At 39.7% G+C, this 17,791-nt stretch overlaps 1 long non-coding RNA gene across 1 annotated transcript in view; it reads left to right on the forward strand.

The window, feature by feature from the left end:
* The window catches only part of LOC134346319 (uncharacterized), a 50,625-nt gene extending 36,322 nt beyond the window's left edge, over positions 1 to 14,303 (forward strand). Inside the window, exons 2-3 of the long non-coding RNA XR_010017903.1 lie at positions 7,336 to 7,431; positions 13,897 to 14,303. This is a non-coding gene — a long non-coding RNA (uncharacterized LOC134346319). The remainder of the gene's footprint in view (positions 1 to 7,335; positions 7,432 to 13,896) is intronic.
* Positions 14,304 to 17,791: the final 3,488 nt, after the last annotated feature.

A 17,791-nucleotide genomic window follows, 5' to 3' on the forward strand; every position in this document is an offset into this window, starting at 1 on the left:
AGAATAGTACAGCACAGTACAGGCCCTTTGGCCCACAATGTTGTGTCGACCCTTAAACCCTGCCTCCCATATAACCCCCACCTTAAATTTCTCCATATACTTGTCTAGTAGTCTCTTAAATTTCACTGGTGTATCTGCCTCCACCACTGACTCAGGCAGTGCATTCCAGGCACCAACCATTCTCTGAGTAAAAACTCTTCCTCTAATATCCACCTTGAACTTCCCACCCTTTACCTTAAAGCCATATCCTCTTGTATTGAGCAGTGGTGCCCTGGGGAACAGACCTTAAGGTAAAAGAATCCTTAGGGAGCAAGTGATCATAAAATGAAAAAAATCATCCTGAAATTTGAGAAGGAGAAGCTAAAGTCAAATGCATCAGTATTACAGTGGAGTAAAGGGTATTATAGGGCCATCAGAGGGGAGCTGGCCAGAAATGATAGGAAAAGAACACTGGCAGAGACGAGGGCGGTGTGGCAATGGCTGGAATTTCTGGAAGGAATTTGGGAGGCACAAGATATATACGTCCCAAAGAGGAAGAAGTATTCTAAAGGAAAGATAACAGCTGTGGCTAACAAGAGAAGTCAAAGCCAAAGAGTGGGCATATAATGGAGCAAAAATTAGCGGATGGAGATAGAATACAAAAGAAAGCTAGCCAATAATATTAAAGAGGATACTAAAAGTTTTTTCAGATACATAAAGTGTAAAAGAGAGGCGAGAATGGATGTCAGACCACTGGAGAATGATGCTGAAAAGGTAGTAATGGGGCAGAACAAAGTTACAGGTGTCAGGACTCACGAAGTGTGTGAAGTTACCATAACTAGAGAGAAGATTCTTGGGAAACTGAAAGGCCAGCAGGTAGATAAGTCACCTTGACCAGATGGTGTACACCCCAGTGTTTTGTAAGCGGTAGCTGGAAAGATCATTGAGGCAATAATAATAATCATTCAAGAACCAATATGTTTTGGAATGGCTCTTGTAGACTGGAAAATTGTAAATGTTACTCCACTCTTCTAGAAGAGAAAGAGGTAGTAGTAATGAAAACACAGGCAATTAAGCAGACCTCAGTGGTTGGGAATATGTTGGAGCTGACTTTTAAGGATGAGATCTCAGGGCAATTGAAAGCACATGATAAAATAGCCTACAGTCAGCACCGTTTCCGTGTGGGAAAATCTTGCCTTACAAATCTGTTGGAATTCATGGTATTACTGGAAAGATTCTAGCATGGATAAAGCAGTGGCTGATTGGCAGAGGGCAAAGAATGGGAATAAAGGGAGGCTTCACACATCAAAGTTGCTGGTGAACGCAGCAGGCCAGGCAGCATCTCTAGGAAGAGGTACTGTCGATGTTTCGGGCTGAAAGGGAGGCTTATCTGGTTGGCTGCTGGTGACTGGTGGTGTTCCACAGGTGTCTGTGTTGGAACGGATTCTTTTTACGTTATATGACAATGATTTGGATGATGGAATTGATTACTTTATTCCAAAGTTTGCAGATAATATGAAGATAGGTCAAGGGGCAGATAGATTTGAAGAAATAGGGAGACTACAAAAGGACTACTGGCAGGGATGACAGCAGAGCAGCAATTACGTGTATTACTGGGGAAAATGAGGAAGATGCAGGATGTAAGATCATGTGTCTTCCATAAATGAAGAAGTACTCAAATGGTAAAATAGTACAACCGTGGCTGACAAGGGAAGTCAAAGCTATTGTAAAAGCAAAAGAAAGGGCATACAACAAAGCAAACAGCAATGAGAAGGTAGAGGATTGGGAAGTTTTTAAAAACCTACAGAGAGCAATTAAAAAACTCATTAGAAGGGGAAGGATGAAATATGAAAGTAAACTAGCAAATAATATCAAAATAGAAAGTAAAAATAAAAGAGAAATGAGAGTGGATTTAGGACTGCTAGAAAATGAGGCAGGAGAAATAATAATGGGGGACAAGGAAATGGCTGATGAACTAAATGAATATTTTGCATCAGTCTTCACTGTGGAAGACACTAGCAGTACACCTGATATTGTAGTGTGTGAAGGAAGAGAAGTGGGTGCAGTTACTGTTACAAGAGAGAAGGTGCTCAAAAAGCTGAAAGACCTAAAGGTACATAAGTCACCTGGACAAGAGGAAATGCACCCTGGAGTTTTGAAAGGTAGCGTTTGAGATTGTGACGGCATTAGAAATGATCTTTCAAATATCATTGGACTCTGGTATGGTGCCAGAGGACTGAAAAATTGCAAACGTCACTCCACTCTTTAAGAAAGGAGGAAAGCAGCAGAAAGGAAATTATAGACCAGTTAGCCTGACCTTGGTGGTTGGGAAGATGTAGAGTCAATTGTTAAGGATGAGGTGATGGAGTACTTGGTGACACAGGACAAGATAGAATGAAGTCAGCATGCTTTCCTTCAGGGAAAATCCTGCCTGATGAACCTGTTGGAATTCCTTGAGGAGATTACAAGTACGATAGATAAAGGGGATGCAGTGGATGTTGCATATTTGGACTTTCAGAAGACCTTTGACAAGGTGCCACACATGAGGCTGCTTATCAAGTTAAGAGTCCATGGTATTACAGGAAAGTTACTAACATGGTTAGAGCATTGGCTGATTAGTAGGAGGCAGCCAGAGAAAATAAAAGGATCTTTTTCTCGCTGGTTACCAGTGATTAGTGGAGTCTGCAGGGGTCGGTGTTGGGACCACTTTTTATGCTATATATAAATGATTTAGATGATGGAATAGATGGCTTTGTTGTCAAGTTTGCAGATGATATGAAGATTGGTGGAGGGGCAGGTAGTGTTGAGGAAATAGGATGCAGAAGGACTTAGACAGATTAGGAGAATGGGCAAGAAAGTACAAATGAAATACAATGTTGGAAAATGCATGGTCATGCACTTTAGTAGTAGAAACAAATATGCAGACTATTTTCTAAACAGGGAGAAAATCCAAAGATCTGAGATGCAAAGGGATTTTGGAGTCCTTGTGCAGAACACCGTAATGGTTAACTTGCAGGTTGAATCGGTGGTAAGGAAGTAAACGCCATGTTAGCATTCATTTCAAGAGGTCTAGAATATAAGAGCAAGGATGTGATACTGAGGCTTTATAAGGCACTGGTGAAGCCTCACCTTGAGAATTGTGAACAGTTTTGGGCCCTTCATCTTAGAAAAGATATGCTGGATTTGGACGAGGTTCACAAAGATGATTCTGGGAATGAAAGGGTTATCATATGAGGAAAATTTGATGGCGCTATGTCTGTACTGGCTGGAATTCAGAAGGATGAGGGGGATCTCATTGAAACCTTTCAAATGTTGAAAAGTCTAGACAAAGTAAATGTAGAAAGGATGTTTCCCATGGTGGGAGAGTCTAGGACAAGAAGGCACAGCCTCAGGATTAGGAGGCGCCCTTTCAAACAGAGATGCGGAGAAATTTCTTTAGCCAAAGGGTAGTGAATTTGTGGAATTTGGTGCCACATGCAGCTGTGGAGGCCCGTTTGTTGGGTGTATTTAGGGAGAGATTGATAGGTTCTTGTTTGGACATGACATCAAAGGTTACAGGGAGAAGGTTGGGAACTGGGGTTGAGGAGGAGATCGAAAGAAAAGGATCAGCTATGGTTGAATGGCGGAGCAGACTTGATGGGCCAAATGGCCTAATTATGCTCCTATGTCTTATGGTCTTATGGATTTAGACAGATTAGTTTAATGGGCAAAGAAATGGCAGATGGAATACAGTGTCAGCAAGTGTATGGTCATGTACTTTGGTAGAAGGAATGAAAGGAATGACTATATTCCAAATGAAGAGAAAATAGAAAAATCTGCAGTGCAAAGGGACTTTGGAGTCCTTGTGCAGGATTCCCTAAAGGTTAATTTGCAGGTTGAGTCTGTAGTAAGGAAGGCAAATACAATTTTAACATTCACATCAGGAGGACGAGTATATAAAAACAAGGATGTAATGTTAAGACTTTATAAAACACTATGAGCCCTCACTTGGAGTATTGTGAGCAGTTTTAGGTCCCTTATCTTGCAAAGGATGTACAGACACTGGAGGGAGTTCAAAAGAGGTTCATGAAGCAGCTTTTCATAGGAAGAGCATTTGATGGCTCTGGGCCTGTATTCATTGTAATTCAGAATACTGATGGTTGACCTCACTGAAGGCCATTGAATGGTGAGAAGTCTTGATATAGTGGAAGTGGTGAGGATGTTTCCTATGATGGAAGAGTCTAGGACCAGAGAACACAGCCTCAGAATAGAGGGGCTGAGATGAGAAGGAACAGAGATGAGGAGGAAGTTCTTTAGCCAGAGAGCAATCAACCTGTGGAATTCTTTGCCATAGGCAGCTGTGGAGGCCAAGTCTTTATGTATATTTAAGGCAGAAGTTGATAGATTCTTGATTGGTCAGGGCATGAGGGGATACAGGGAAAAGGCAGAAGACTGGGGTTGAGAGAAAAATTGGATCAGCTATTAAGAAATAGTGGTGTAGACTCGATGGGCCAAATGGTCTAATTCTTCTACTATATCTTATGGTCTTAAATCTTTTCTGGAGATACAAAGGGCTGAAGATGCTGGAAACAATAAGTTAAAGAAACTGAGTAGGTCATGTAGCATCCATGGAGGTAAATGGACGATTGATGTTTTGGGTTGAAATCCTTTATCTGAAATCTCTGCAGAACCCTGTTGAAGGCTTTCACATCTTTCCAAATATCTTCTTTACCTACTTCTGGGTTTTCTTGTATCTTACCTTCCTTCACCTCCTCAGTTAGTTAAATTCTGGACAGAGATTTCTTCAGTCTTTGCTTTAATGGTCAAAATTGTCTCCCTGCCTGTGGTTTCTACCTCAAGGATACCACTTAGTTGATTGGATTACCAATTAAATAATTACAGTGACTTCAGAGGATGCATGAGTTATGAAGCTGGGGTAAGAGACACAGAAATACTAACAAATTCAATTTATTCTCAATTCCAAACTGATTCTTCCCATTTAGCCACACCCATGATTTCATTAAAGAAAGGTAAAAAAACGATCAAAAATGTTACCAATATTTTAATACTTAAAACACATCTGCCTAAGTATTTTATCATCCAACCAGAATAAAGGACTGGTTCTGTTTCCTTGGCAACGATTTCTAATGTCCAGTTTGTGAGTTGACTACTTTGCCTCAAGCAAAACCTGATTTAGATGACCGTGCAGTGCAGAATCAATTGGATCCTGACAGTGATAGATTATTTCAAATGGCAATGCATTCATGACTGTTCATGAAGAATAGCAACAAAAATCCAATGTAATGCTTAGTTATCTGAGAAAGCAGAAAGATCACCAAATTTAACAATTAACGGGTAAAAAAAATCAATACACAATGGAAAATAATGGAGCAAAATCCATTTTCTTCAAGAAGACAGGCAGAACTTATTTAATAAAGTTTTGCCACTGTAACTTGATCTAAAAACAAAATCTATAAATTACTAATAAAATGAAAGATTATGAAAATAGAAATGTTAATCTACAAATGTAAATAGAGGAACTATGCTGATACATTAATAATAATGAACAAAGCAAATATAGATAAGAAGCTAAGATTTCTTTTTGTAAGGAAGATATGATTCAGCGTATTTAATTAACTTTCTACAGAATCTGATAAATTCTCCCAGCCACCTTCAGAACTCAGAATATTGAAGGATAGCTTTTTTTTTGTTTTTTCACATGAAAATTCAGCTTCCCACATTATCTTCCAAGCAACACACAGAAAATACAGGAGGATCTCAGCAGGCCAGGCGGCATCTATGGAAAAGAATACTGTCGACATTTCAGAATGGGACCCTTCAGAAGCACGCATTATCTTCCTATAGAGATGTGTTGCAAATAGTACTGAGCACATCTCAGTTGACTGCACAAATTCCCTTCCTCTTCCTGGAAATGTGTTTGCAAAGTCATTCGAAAGTATTTTGTTGTTAAAGAGAGGAATAATGCAAAACAGGTCTTAAAAGAAATGTAAAATTCTAGAATGTAAAAAGAAAGAAAATATGCAAATCTGATTGAGAAAATCAAAATAAATAAAGCTCTAGAGGATATAATGAGGCAAAAATAATGACTTCATCAAGATAACTGACTCTTATCTCCCCCTTCTTTCCTTTTTGGCCAATATTAGAATTAGTATTGAAGGTCAATCCAGAAACTAAAAGTCCTGTTTTTTGTGCTGAATCTCACTATGACTTGGAACTTACCACATAATTAAATTTATTCCAGAAAAGCAAGTTCGATTATTTATTGACTGCAACTACATTTGCCTCATTAAAAAAAGCTGGATAACTTCTGGAGAATGAGGACAGTGGTAGTAGATGATTGTCTCACTGACTGGAGGCCTGTGATTTGTGGTGTGCTGCAGGGATCGGTGCTGGGTTCGTTGTCCTCTAGATCAGTGATCTGGATGATAATGTGTTAAACTGGATCAGCAAGTCTGAAAATGACACCAAGATTGGGGGTGTAGTGGACACAAGGAAGGCTATCAAAGCTTGCGGTGGGATCCGGACAAGCTGGGAAAGGGAATTGGAAAATGGCGTGTAGAATTTAATACAGCAACAGTACTGTGCAAAAATCTTAGGCACATGAAAAAATTCTGTAAAGCAAAGATGCTTTCAAAGAAATGAAATGGAAAGTTTCTAAATATCAAATAAATTCCTATAAAGAGCAGTAAACAGTTTTAAAAAACTAAAACAGATCAATATTTGGTGTGACTACCATTTACCTTTAAAACTGCATCAATTCTCTTAGGTACAGAACATTAGCTGGTGGGTTTTTCCAACCATATTCGAGAACTTGCCACATTTCTTCTGCAGACTTTGGCTATCTCGCTTGCTTCTGTCTCTCCAGGTAATTCCAGATAGGTTTGATGATTTTGAGATCAAAGCTCTGTGGAGGCCATACCATCTGTTGCAGAACTCCTGTTCTCCATTCACTGAAGACAGTTTTTTTTATGATCTTGGCTGTGCATGTGGGGTTATTGTGCTGCTGCAGATGTAGTTCGAACCAATCAGATGCCCCCCTGCTGTTACTGCATGATGGATAAGAATCTGTTTGTATTTCTCAGCATTGAGGGTAACATTAATTCTGATCAAATCACCAACTCCATTTGCAGAAATGCAGCCCCAAACCTGCAGGGAAGCTCCGCCATGCTTCATGGTTGACTACAGACACACATGCATTTAGCACTCTCCAGCTCTTCTAGAGGCAAGCTGCCTCCTGTTTGAGCCAAAAATTTCAAACTTTGAATCATCAGTTCAGAGTACTTGCTGCCATTGTTCAGTACCTCAATCCTTGTATTTTTGTATTTAGGGAGTCTCTTGACTTTGTTTCCACTTCAGAGGAATGGCATTCTGCTAGCAACACCTCGATGAAGATCACTTCTGACAAGACTTCTCCAGACTGCAGAGGGATGCACTTGGATTCCAGTGATTTCTGTGAGTTCAGAGTTAAAAACAGTGCTGGACTCCTTCCAATTTAGAAGGGAGGTTGATGTTTGAAGTATCTCTCATTTGTTGCACTCAGTTTCTGTGGCTGACCACTGAGTTTCGGGTTCTCGACCTTGCTCATTTCTTCATGGCTCTTCACGAAATCTTGGACAGCATACCTTGAAGCTCCTGTCTGCCACATAATACTGTTTGGGGGAGACCTTGCTAGTACAGGATGACCACCTTGTGTCTTGTTGCTATGCTCACTCTTTCCATGGTGTAAGAATTGATGATTTGAAGGTTAAACTGTCACATCAGCTACGTACATCCTCACCTTTTGTGTTTGTCCTTCGCTCAGTTTGATTCAATCCACGCCCATTTCTGTTTTCAGTTCATCAGTTTAGTTCATTCAATTCATTATGCAATTGACCATGCCCTTTTCTCATTGTTACCATCAGGTAGGAGGTACAGAAGCCTGAAGGCACACACTCAGTGGTTCAGGAACAGCTTCTTCCCCTCTGCCATCCAATTCCTAAATGGACATTGAATCTTTGGACACTACCTCACTTTTTTTTAGTATACAGCGTTTCTGTTTTTGCACGTTTTTTAAAATCTATTCAATATACGTAATTGATTTACTTGTTTATTGATTATTATTTTTTCTATTCAATATACGTACACTGTAATTGACTTATTTATTTATTATTATTGTTATTTTATTTTGAGTTTTTTTAATATATTATGTATTGCATTGAACAGCTGCTGCTAAGTTAACAAATTTCATGACACATCCTGGTGATAATAAACCTGATTCTGATTCTGATCCTGTAGTGCAGTTAGAGATTGGCAGGTATGACGTAGTGGGCATGACAGAGTCGTGGTTGAAAGAAGATCATAGTAGAGATGTTAACATATAAGAGCATAATTTGTATCGAAAGGACAGGCAGGAAGGCAGAAAGGGTGGGATGGCTTTGTTGGTAAAAAATGAAATCAAATCCTTAAAAAGAAGTGACATAGAATCAGAAGATGTAGAATCCTTGTGGATCGAGTTAAGAAACTGCAAGGATAAAAACACCTTAGTGAGAGTTATATACAGACCCCCGAACAGAAGCCACTGAGTGGGATATAAATTTCAATGGGAAATAGGAAAGGCATGCAATAAGGGCAATGTTATCATTGTCATGGGGAATTTCAATATGCAGTTAGACTGGGAAAATCAGATTGGTTCAGGATCACAAGAGAGTGAATTTGCAGAATGCCTGTGAGATGGCTTTGTAGAGCAGCTTGTGGTTAAGACCACTAGGACAAGGGCAAGTCTGGAATGGGTATTGTGCAAATAATCTGTCATAATTAAGATAAAGGAACTGTTAGGAGGCAGTGATCATAATATGATAAAATCCACCCTTCAGTTTGAGAGGAAGAATATTAAGTCAGATGTATCAGTATTATTGTGGAGTAAGAGGAATTACAGAGGCATGGAAGAGGAGCTCGTCAAAGTTGATATGAAGGTTACACAGGCAGGATTGACTGCAGGGCAACAATGGTTGGAGTTCCTGGGGACAAATCAGTATGTGCAGGATACATGTATCCCAAAGATGAATAAGTATTCTAAAGAGAGGATGAGGCAACCATTGGGTGCCGAGGAAAGTCAAAGAAAGCATAAAAGCAAAAGAGAGGGCAAGCAATATAGCAAACAATAGTAAGAAGTTTTGAAAAACTAACAGAAGGCAACTAAAAAAACCACAAAGAGAGGAAAGATGAAATGATGATAAGCTAGCCAAAAATATCAAAGGGAAACCAAATTTTTTTCCAGATATATAAAGAATAAAAGAGAGGCAAGAGTTGATATTAACCACAGGAAAATGACGCTGTAGAGGTGCTAATGGGAAACAAAGAAATGGCAGGCAAATCTTATAAGTAGTTTGCATCAGTAATCACTGTGGAAGACACTGGCAGCAAGTCAGAAATTCAAGAGTCTGAAGGGCAGAAGTGAGTGTAGTTGCTATTACTAAAGAGAAGGTGTTTAGGAAGCTGAAAGTTTTGAAGGTAGGCAAGTCAACTGGACCAAATGGACTACACCCAGGGATTCTGAAAGAGCTCGCTGAAGAGATTGTCGAGGCATTAGATTCTGGAAAGTTTCACTAGATTCTGGAATGGTTCTGTAAGAGTGGAAAATTGTAAATGTCATTCCACTCTTTAAGAAAGGAAGGAGGCAGCAGAAAAAAAATTATAGGCCAGTTAGCCTGACTTCAATATGTTGGAGTCCATTTTTAAGGATGACATTTTGGGGTACTTAGGGGCACATGATAAAACAGGAAAACAGGAAAAAGTCACCATGGTTTCCTTAAGGGGAAATCTTGACTGACAAATCTGGTGGAATTCTTTGAGGAAATAACAGGCAGATTAGACAAAAGAGAGTCAGTGCACATTGTTCACTTGGATTTTCAGAAAGCATTTGACAAGGCTGCTTAACAAGATAAGAGTCCATGGTATTACAGTAAAGATCGAGCATGAATAGGTGGTTGTCTGTTTGCCAGGAGGCAAAGAATCTGAATAAGGGGGGCCTATTCTGTTTGGTTGCTGGTGTCAAGTGTTGATCCATGCAGGGTTCAGTATTGGGACCGCTTCTTTTCATGTTATATGTAAATGATTAGGATGACGAAATTGATGGCTTTGTGGCCAAGTTAGCAGATGATAAAAAATAGGTGGAGGGGTAGGTAGTGTTGAGGAAGCAGGGAGTTTGCAGAAGGACTCATACAGATTGGGAGAATGGGCAAAGAAGTGGAAGATGGTAGGGAAGTGTATGGTCATGCACTTTGGTAGAAGGAATAAAGGCCGCAGACTATTTTCTAAACAGGGAAATATTCAAAAAATCAGAAGTACAAACAGATTTGGGAGTTCTTGTGCAGGATTGCCTAAAGTTAGCATGCACAAGGGTCCCCAACCTTTTTTGCACCGCGGACCGGTGTAATAGTGACAATATTCTTGTGGACCGGCCGACCGGGGGGTGGGTTGTGTTCAAGTAGGGTTAATCTCACTTCAACATGTCTTTTACAGTTATATAACCATATAACAATTACAGCACGGAAACAGGCCATCTCGGCCCTTCTAGTCCGTGCCGAACTCTTATTCTCACCTAGTCCCACCGACCTGCATTCAGCCCATAACCCTCCATTCCTTTCCTGTCCATATAGCTATCCAATTTAACATTAAATGACAACATCGAAACTGCCTCAACCACTTCTGCTGGAAACTCGTTCCATACAGCTACCACTCTCTAAGTAAAGAAGTTCCCCCTCAAGCTACCCCTGAACTTTTGCCCTTTGACTCTCAACTCATGTCCTCTTGTTTGAATCTCCCCCACTCACAATGGAAAAAGCCTATCCACGTCAACTCTATCTATCCCCCTCATAATTTCAAATACCTCTATCAAGTCCCCCCTCAACCTTTTACGTTCCAAAGAATGAAGACCCAACTTGTTCAACCTTTCTCTGTAACTTAGGCGATGAAACCCAGGTAACATTCTAGTAAATCTTCTCTGTACTCTCTCTATTTTGTTGACATCTTTCCTATAATTTGGTGACCAAAACTGTACACAATACTCCAAATTTGGCTTCACCAAAGTCTTGTACAATTTCAACATCACATCTCAACTCCTATACTCAATACTCTGATTTATAAAGGCCAGCATACCAAAAGCTTTCTTCACCACCCTACCCACATGAGATTCCACCTTCAGGGAACTATGCACCATTATTCCTAGATACCTATGTTTCACTGCATTCTTCAATGCCCTAACATTTACCATGTATGTCCTATTTTGATTAGTCCTACCAAAATGTAGCACCTCACATTTATCAGCATTAAACTCCATCTGCCATCTTTCAGCCTACTCTTCTAACTGGCCTAAATCTCTCTGCAAGCTTTGAAAACCTACTTCATTAGCCACAACTCCACCTATCTTCGTATCATCTGCATACTTATCCAATTTACCACCCCATCATCCAGATCATTAATGTATATGACAAATAACATTGGACCCAGTACAGATCTCTGACGCACACCACTAGTCACCGGCCTCCAATATGACAAACAGTTATCCACCACTACTCTCTGGCGTCACCCATCCAGCCACTGCTGAATCCATTTTACTACTTCAATATTAATACCTAACGATTGAACCTTCCTAACCACCCTTCCATATGGGACCTTGTCAAAAGCCTTATTGAAGTCCATATAGACAACATCCACTGCTTTACCCTCATCAACATTCCTAGTAACCTCTTCAAAAAATTTAGTAAGATTTGTCAAACATGACCTTCCCCGCACAAATCCATGTTGACTTTTCCTAATCAGACTCTGTCCATCCAGAAAATTATATATGCCATCTCTAAGAATACTTTCCATCAATTTACCCACCACTGATGTCAAACTCACAGCCCGATAATTGCTAGGCTTACTCTTAGAACCCTTTTTAAACAATGGAATAACCTGAGCAATATGGCAATCCTCCAGCACCATCACTGTTTCTAATGACATTTGAAATATTTCTGTCAGAGCCCCTGCTATTTCCACACTAACTTCTCTCAAGGTCCTAGGGAATATCCTGTCAGGACCTAGAGACTTATACACTTTTGTATTCCTTAAAAGCTCCAGTACTTCCTCTTCTTTAATCACCATAGTTTCCATAACTTCCCTACCCGTTTCCCTTGTCATACACAATTCAATATCCTTCTCCTTAGTGAATACCAAAGAAAAGAAATTGTTTAGACTCTCCTCCATCTCTTTTGGCTCCACACATAGCTGTCCACTCTGATTCTATAAGGGACCAATTTTATCCCTCACTATCCTTTTGCTATTAATATAATGGTAGAAACCCTTGGGATTTATTTTCACCTTAGTTGCCAAAGCAACCTCGTATCTTCTTTTAGCTTTTCTAATTTCTTTCTTAAGATTCTTTTTACATTCTTTATATTCCTCGAGCACCTCATTTACTCCATGCTGCCTATATTTTTAGTAGATATCTCTCTTTTTCAGAACCAAGTTTCCAATATCCCTTGAAAACCATGGCTCTCTCAAACTTTCAACCTTTCCTTTCAACCTAACAGGAACATAAAGATTCTGTTCTCTCAGAATTTCACCTTTAGATGACCTCCATTTCTCTATTACATTCTTCCCATAAAACAAATTGTCCCAATCCACTCATTTTAAATCCTTTTTAGGGTTGCCAACTTTCTCACTCCCAAATAAGGGACAAAAGTAACAGTCAAATACGGGACACTTGTGTTTACCCCGAGAAAGACTACCATGACCATGAAGCCTTGCGAGGGCACCTGTGTGCGCATGTGTAATGTGCGCATGCATGTACATGCCGATTTTTTTCCCCACAAATCGGTTTTTGCTTAATCTTTCCGACTACACTGTGCATACATTATTTCTATTTAGGCTTTATGTGTTATTTGGTATGACTTGGTAGATTAGTTTTTGGGTCTGGGAACGCTCAAAAATTTTTCCCATATAAATTAATGGTAATTGCTTCTTCACTTTATGCCATTTTGCACGAACGGTTTCATAAGAACGCTCTACCTTAGCAGAGGAAATGCGGGACAAGGGCGGTACCGTATGGGACAAACCAATTTAGCCCAATATACGGGATGTCCCGGCAAATACGGGACAGTTGGCAACCCTATGTTCAAGTTCAACAGTGCGTGATAGGGAATAAGGAAAGGTGCAGCTCATTCATATCATTTCTTCGCGGCCCGGTACCAGTCCGTGGCCCAGTGGTTGGGGATCGCTGAGCTAGCAGCTTGAGCCAGTTTAGAAAAATGTGGGGGGATCCCATTGAAACTTCTTGAATATTGAAAGCCCTAGACAGATTGGAAGTAGGGAGGAAGTTTCCTCTAGTGGGTCAGTCTAGGACCAGAGGGCGTAGCATCAGAACTGAGGGACATTCATTTACAACAGAAATGAAAAAGAGTTTCTTTATCCAGAGAGTGATGAATCTGTGGAAGTCATCTCTCTGGATGGCTGTGGTGGCCAAGAGATTGAATATATTTAAAGCAGAGGGTAATAGGTTCTTAGTTAGTTGGGGCTTCTAAGGTTACCAGGACAAATCAGGAAAAGGAAGGAAAATTGAGTAGAGAGGGATCATAAATCAGCCATGATGAAAGGCAGAGCAAACTTGATGGGGCGTAGCCTAATTCTGCTCCAATGTCTTATGGTCTTATGAGCTAAACATTATAATTGTACCCGCCTTTCCTTGTCCTTTGACGGCTCATTCAACATGTCCACAAACTTCTATATGAAATCTTGCCCCTCAGACCACCTTTAAGTCTTTCCTCTTTTACCATAAATCTAGGCCTTCTGGATTTAAGCTTTCCGATTCTGTGAATATCTACATTATTGTCAGTCATGAAGACAGAGTCCTGATGCACGGTTCCAACTCAATGCATTGTGGTTCATTTTCTCCCACAGATTCTGCTCAATTGACTGAGTTCCTCCAGCAGACTGATCATTGCATTGACAACTATGTTGTCCAGTTGGATTGAATCTTCAGTGTGCTTCTCACTGCGCCCAGTTTGGATTTTGCTTAGATACTTAGCTCCTGATAAAGCCCTCAGTCTGGCTGTCATCTTTTGTGCCAGTGTAGTGGCAGTGTATGCCATCTATGAATTGAGATAACTGCCTGAAATGTATGGACATAGGCTACTTGAAGAGTACTCTTCACCAAAAAGATCGAGTGTAATAAAGAACAACACCACTTATAGTTTCTGTACACCATCAAATGTTGGTCATTTGTCCTAGTGTCACCTTATATGCCTTCTGTCTGAAGATTTGTTTCTTCATATTTCTGGGACTATTGCTACATTCAGCAAACTACATTTAGACGGTTGTTTTAGTTATTGATGAGATAATCATGAGACAGAGCTTTCTGCTGTTGGTATATTAAACCTATATTTTTACATTATACTTACTGTGTGACTGGTTAATTATAGAGCAATACACTTCGCAGGTTTAATCTGTCAGTTAAAATCTGAACCTCGATTAACCTTACAAGTATAATACATAAACATCAACCAAGTTGCTGTGTTCGAGACAAAAGACAATATATTCAGTAATGAATTGTCTCTCAGTACTGTATTAAAGTATCATTCTCCTTTGTCAACTAACACACTGATCTGGGACTTGAACGAATAATCTGCTAACTCCAAAAGGAAAACTGCATCAACTGAGCCAATCGTATCCTGTTCTAGAAAGTCAGCCCTTGGCTTCATGGATGTCCTTAATGTTTCACAAGACACCTAAAAGCAGAGGAGACTAAAACACTGGTGAGGAAATAATCATCTACCGTCCTCCTTCAGTTGATTAATGAGGACAAAGGCTTGCACAAAGCCCCCTACCCACCGAGTAGACTGCTGGGTCTCAGGCACTCATTCTCTTACAGGAATGTTGTAAATGAGTCTAGAAAAGATTCTTGACACAATATGTAGACTGGCCGATGAGTGAAAAGGCCATACTGGATCTGGTATGAGGTGATGAACTTAGTCAGACCACAGATCTCTCAGTGGTGTGCAGCCCTGAGACAATGATGTCAAATACCTTACCTTTAGCATAACTTTGGGCAGGAGCAGATGTTATGGAAAGTATTTAATTGGGGGAGGGTGAATTATGATGTTATTAGGCAGGATCTTGGGAGCACAAATTGTGACATATATACTCAGGGAAATGTACAAAAGAAATGTGGAGTTTATTTAGGAAGCCCTTACATGGGGTTCTGCATAGGTTTGTCCCACTAAGCCATTAAAAGGGTGTTAGGGTAAAGGAACCATTAGTCACGAAGAATCTTAAGAAGGGATTTAGGTGACATGAGAAAGCCTTGGTGAATAATATTAAGGAAAGCCCTCAAGGAAATTTACACATACATAAAGGACAGGAAGATGACTACAGTGAGGGTAGAACTGATTAGAGATAAAAGAGGAGATGAGTTGAAGTTGGAGGATGTAGGTGAGGTCCCTAATGAATACATTGATTCAGTATTCCCTAGTGAGAAGGACTTCGATGAGTGTGATGACAGCATAGAACAGGCTAATGCACTGAAACATGTCCATGTCAAGAAAGAGGATGTGTTGGAACTTCTGTAAAATGTTAGGGTCAATAACTCCCTGAGGCCAGATAAGATATACCCCAGGGTACTTCAGGAAGTGAGGGAAAAATATTTTGCATGTTTGTTGATGTTCTTTGCATCCTCACTGGCTATAGGAGTAGGACCAGAAATTTGGAGGGTTGCAAATGTTACTCATTTATGCAAAAAAATATTCATAGAACTGTGAATCTTGCTTCAGTAGTGAGCAAATTACTGGAGTGAATTTACATGTATTTGAAGAAACATAGTTGGAATATTTGTGGTCGGCATGGCCTTGTGAGGGGCAGGTCATGCCTGATTGATTTCTTCATGGAAGTTATAAAATAAATTAATGAAGGTAGAACAGTGGATGTGGTGTATATGATTTTTTTAGTGAGGTGTTCGACATGTTTTCCCATGGTAAGCTCATTCAAAAAGTCAGGGGCATGGGAACCAGAGAAAGTTAGAAGTGTGGATTCAGAATTGGTCACAGAAGGCAGAGGATGGTTGTAGATAGAATGTATTCTGTCTGGTTGTTAGTGACTTGTGGTGTTCTGCAGGGATCTGCTTTGGGAAGTCCATTCTTTGTGATTTTTATAAATGACTTGGATGAAGAAAAATGAGGGTGGGTTAGTATGTTTGCAGATGATACTATGCTTTACAGTGTTGTGGGCAGTGTAGAAGGTGTATGTTAGAATGGGACATTGACAGCATGCCGAGCCAGGCTGAAATTTGGCAGATGAAGGTCAATCTGGAAAAGTATGAAGTGAAACATCTTGGAAGGTCAATCTTTCAGGCAGAATACAAGGTTAATAGCAGTGTGGGTGAACAACTAGATCTTGGGGTCCTTTTTCATAGATTTCCTCAAAGTTACTGTGCAAGTTGATAGGATGGATAAGAAGGCATATAGTGTTTTGGACTTCGTTAGTCAGGGGTTAGAGTTCATGAGCCACAAGGTAATGCTGTAGCTCTATAAAACTCTGTTATAAAGCCTCCATTTTAATAAATACTTTTACCTTTAAAATACTTGTTCCTTCTTTTAAATCCTTCCCAGAAGTTTGCTCCTGATTCACCTGCACTTACTTCCAGCCCAAGAAACCTCTGATGTATTTGCCACATTCACGTTCAGGTCTTTTAATCCCTCTATAGGTCTATAAATACATTTTGGCAAACATTCCTTCAAAGTTGACAAGGTTGAAAGCTTTGGTATATCCTTCTTATGAATGTTCATCTCTATTTAACATTCCTCCTTCAAAGTGTCCTTTAAAACCTACACATTTGACAAATTTTTGGTCACCTGTGCTAAGAACTCACTTTGTGGTTCAGAATTGATCTTTTGTTTGATGACATCGTATAGGCGTGTCTCAGGATGTTTCATTTTGTTTTGATGATGTTCTCCTGATTTCATTTTATGCCCAGCCAAACTTTCAAGGGTAGTGTGGGTTAAGTTATGGAGGTTGACAGGCAGTAACTGTTTAAGATCTGGAGAAAAAAAACAAGAAGATTGCATTGGCATCATGGTGATTAAGCATCAAAAATGAAGGGAAAACTTCAAAGGAAGCTCTGGAGAGTCAAAATGTGAGGTTCAATGATTGGTGAAAGGAGGCCTTTGTCAAATTTGGGGAACTATCAGAATAGAGGGTTAATGACTTAGGAAGAAATCAACCCTTGTCTTATTCCGAAGATAGTAATGGTGGGTGTAATAGAGGAGGGAGAGAGTTGCCATGGCATCAAAATGTGTTCTCACTAATTTTGTTGCAGGATGAACGTTTACTGAATGAAATATTTTTTGGGGAGAAACTGACATTGCGCGCACGTGTGTGTGTGTGTGTGTGTGTGTTGCAGTTTAATTATGCAATTTTGAGTAAAAGCAATAGATACCTTCCCACTCCTTTAAAAACACATCAGGGACTTATAACTAATATATATTAGTAACTGAAATAGTAGAGTCCTATTCCTTTGTGACTGTTATGCATACTGAGGGATTTTCCGGATAAAACTCTACCTCTTCTCTATCATTTTTTCTCGCTATCTAATTTCGCTTCCTTTATATTTTCTGCAGCTAATAAGACATACTTCACTCCATTCCTATTTGCTATTTGTTTCTTTCTCTATGAATGAATTTCATTGGTTAAATTGCACCAGTAGCTTCATTCATTGTCAATTCAACTATTCCTTTACACTTACATAATTTACAACGCAAAAGGCATTTGAGTGTTAAATCTCTCAAACTGGTACATGTGATTT

The sequence above is a fragment of the Mobula hypostoma genome, chromosome 5 (genome assembly GCF_963921235.1).
Source record: "Mobula hypostoma chromosome 5, sMobHyp1.1, whole genome shotgun sequence".
In the NCBI taxonomy this organism is placed as follows: Eukaryota; Metazoa; Chordata; class Chondrichthyes; order Myliobatiformes; family Myliobatidae; genus Mobula; species Mobula hypostoma.